Source organism: Adiantum capillus-veneris, chromosome 16 (genome assembly GCF_014529385.1).
Source record: "Adiantum capillus-veneris isolate H3 chromosome 16, ASM1452938v2, whole genome shotgun sequence".
NCBI lineage: Eukaryota > Viridiplantae > Streptophyta > Polypodiopsida > Polypodiales > Pteridaceae > Adiantum > Adiantum capillus-veneris.
In genome coordinates this window covers 113,494,772-113,498,611 of record NC_140946.1, presented here as the reverse complement: position 1 = coordinate 113,498,611, position 3,840 = coordinate 113,494,772, and the positions used below count along the sequence as shown (strand labels likewise).

The window sequence follows — 3,840 nt, the reverse complement described above, 5'->3', positions numbered from 1 at the left end:
TAGGACAAGGGAGGAGGTGATGGTGGGGAAATTATCGATAGTGCTTTGATACAAGAGGTGCCAATGTTCATAAAGTTATGCGCAGTGTAGCAATGACAACTTTGTTCTCCCTCGTGCCCGTTCTCTTTCACCTACCCATACCGCTCCGAAAAAACCTAGGTTTTATGTACTTATCCCACCTATAAATTTTGAAATTTATTTTAAAAATTTAAATTTGAAGGTGTGAAAACATACAAAGTTTAGAGAAATTAGTGTAAAAACCCTCTTCTATATTTTTCATGTTTATTTCAAGCACTACTCAGAGTCCCCAGTTTGCCAACCTACTTGTCATGACTCGATCCACATTACTCACCCAAAGCGTGATTCCTATGTACAAGGTGCTACTAAGCACACCTCTTAGAGTGCACATAGAGCTGCAGTTCTACTACGATGAGCACGAGAGCAGACCATGCGAACTTAGAAGGGGGTGCACATTTACAGTCTGCTCAATGACAACTACATGACAAGAACTACAAGGCAACTCATCCCAACATGGTAGTTTTTTTCATCATAGATTGCTTCCTACATCTCATCTCCTTGTGCCTCGTTGGTTGCTCTGGCATGTACGATCTCTTTGTAGCCGCTTCACAGGCATGTCAAAAACGAAGGGCGCTCGAGGGAAAGTAGAGGATGGCTGTTGCACATGAACGGTCTCAGGAAGGCCTCCGTGGATCTCTCTCCGCCCCACTCCACACATCCTCTTGTCTACCTCATCACCATCAGCTTCGATCATGTCTGATCAGTACACGCCCCCGCCTCTCTCTCTCTCTCTCTCTCTCTCTCTCTCAACTTCTATGCATTCTCTTGCTGAAGCGGGTGATGTCAATATTGGCATCAAGAGAAAGTTGCAGGAAAGTCCATGCCAGATTCGATAGTTCCAGATAGTCCCAATTTTTGTAATCACTCTTTGGAGCCTACATCACCTCTCACCACACCCGCACTGTCGTTGTTGTCTCTCTTCTTGAAGAGTGCGGTGATCAGACATGGTAAGAGTGTCATAGATTGTAACAAGAAAATGGTGGGGCTTGCAACCATCACAAGCGATATTGTACTCGTAGAGAAATGCATTCTCCATGCTTGCAGGAAAGCAAATTGATGAGAGAGAGAGAGAGAGAGGGGGGGAGAGAGAATCCCTTCAGCATTCCCGCCTTCTTGAAGCATGGACTTTCCACTGTTCTAGTCGATTTTTATCCCTTCGTTGGATGCGCATTGCGGAGGAGACGAGGGCTGGAATTTGAAACCCTCTCTCTCTCTCTCTGGCTAGCTAGCATGAGTGAGAGAGAGAGAGAGAGAGAGAGAGAGAGAGAGAGATATTTCTGTTGTTCAACGTGTTGCTGGAACTATGGCGGAAGAAAGTTCTCATTTTGAGGGGTGGATCTCGATGCCATGACATCAGATGAGCTGGTCGAGCTTGGTTTCAGCGAAGAGAAAGACAATGCCATTGATTAAGAAGCTTTGCAAGGCGAAAAGGGAAGCACTTGTTGGGGAGAAACCCGAGCCTGTGAGAACTCACATTAGGAACACGACTAAGTTGAAATCAAGTTTGAAATGATTGGCCACTACTTGGAAGAGTTTTCCAACTACAACCCTTTGAAGCATGGAAGGGGGTTGGAGTTTGAAACCCTCTCTCTTTCTCTCTCTACTCATCCGCGCCGGCGTGGATGGTTAGAGAGAGAGGAGGGGGGAAGGTTTCTCTTCATTGTGAGAGCTGCAAAGGGTTGTTGTTCAACGTGTTTCTGTAACTATGGTGGAAGAAAGTTCTCATTTCGAGGGTGGTTCTCGATGCCCTCCTTGACATGACATTTGATGAGTTGGTCAAGCTCTTTCATGCCCGTGTGCACCGAAGGTTTTGGCGGGGCTTGAAGAAAATGCCAAAGGCTTTGATTAAGAAGCTTTGCACGGCGAGAAGAGAAGCACCTGTTGAAACCCGAGCCTGCGAGAACTCACTTAAGGAACATGATCATTGTGCCTAAGATAATCGACAACATTATTGGTGTGTATAATGGCAATACATTCGACCAAGTTGATGATTGGCCACTACTTGGGAGAATTTTCCATCACTTAGAAGCATGTGAAGCATGCAAGGGGTAGGGAGCCATGGGGGAGGAGGATTGTGGGGAATGGTGCGTGAGAGACCATTCGCGTCCATTAAGGGTCCAGGGGAGGGGGACCAATTACAAAGCCAACACTATTTGTTGAGGGACTATCAGATTTTGATTCCATGTACTGAGGTGGCACCATTTCATTGTAGGCGCATAGCTCTCAAGTGTGGAACGTGCGCTAATTCTTTCTTACGCTTACTTGGCACGCAATGATTGCATTTGAGTTTATAGAGCACCACCACTAATTCCGGTTAATATTGATATGTCATAAATTTGATAGTGCGTGCTTAAATTATGATCAATAATGGACAATGGATGTATGATCTAGATCCACTGCCCCATCGAGCCCTGACCTTGACAACCCAGTATTGGTGCCACCCACTCATCTCAATCTTTCCTCTAAAATAGCTTCTGATGGTGGCTTTGAAGTGTGGAGAGACTTGGAGTATTTTATATGTGTTCCGCTAATCAATATTTAAGAGCAACCTTTTTGTGTCAACAATGTTCTCTTCAAGGTGTCAACTCTTGTTGGATTTTGAACATGTAATATGATCATGAGCTATTGATAGAGGGGTTAAAATTTCATCTAATAGGACTAGTTTAAATGTGTGTGTGTGTGTGTGTGTGTGCTCGTTGCATCACGAGTAATTAGGAAGGAAAAATTACCCTAAAAATATTGGGTCACTCCCAATTGGAGACTACGTCATTTGAACTTGTTTTTTTTAAAGTATGAATTATTAGGAAGGAATTGTTTGATGATATACTGTCTCAAGTAGGAAAGAATGTTTGCTTAGGAAAGACTCTCTCGACCTTACTTCATTTTATTCTAATATTGATTTAGTCTGAACTCCCCTTTGATCACAAGGAGATAGATCGCGTTTCTACGCAGGAGCTATGCATTTCTTTGTACAATGCTGACCGTTTTTATGTGGCAACTTAGTTCATTTCTATGGACATATGATGTGACTCACCCGGACGGTTACCTCAGGAGGTGTAGTACTTATTAGTTGTATGGGCAACCAATGACAACGGGTGGAGTGAACATCCACTGGAAGAAGTTTCTCTGATTTCGGAGTATTGGAATAATTATGAAGCAGTGTTGTATGTGGAGTTTTTCCTAGGAAAGATTATCTTGGTGCCGATTTTTACTGTTTGAAGGGCTGCTTCAATGAACTTGTGTTGGAAAGCCTAATAAAGAACTATGTGTTATGAACAATTGTGTGGTAGTAATTAGGAAACAAGATTAAAGTGTGAGTGTGGGGGTGGAAAGTGGGAATTGGCTCAGGTTGCCATGTCAATGGATGGGTGGTCTTGATTAGTCGAGAAACTCTCCATTCCCTATTCGTTTCGCAAAAGTGAAATTAGAGCCTCATTGCGCCAAGAGTCGAGAAGTCTCAAATGATTCGTGCCTTTGAAAGCTATGGGAAAAAAAAGGCATTTGAGTTTCTCTCTTTTGAGATCTAAGAACATTTAAATATTTGTAAGAGATCATGCTTCCCCTTGTGAGACAGGACTAGGAAACCAATCTAATGGCTCACCATCAAGGGGTCCTACAAGATGGTGAGCGAGTTGTTTCGAGCGACGAAAAAAACGAGCAAGTCCCTCAATAAAGTTTTATGCAAAAAAACAAACGAGATAGTCCAGGTTGTCTCGCTTGGTGAAAGTATGAAAAGGTGGTCAGGTTGTGGGGCAAAATTGG

At 43.4% G+C, this 3,840-nt stretch overlaps 1 pseudogene; it reads left to right on the top strand.

The window, feature by feature from the left end:
• Positions 1-1,835: 1,835 nt before the first annotated feature.
• Positions 1,836-3,615, top strand: LOC147439672 (small ribosomal subunit protein uS19 pseudogene; annotated as a pseudogene).
• Positions 3,616-3,840: the final 225 nt, after the last annotated feature.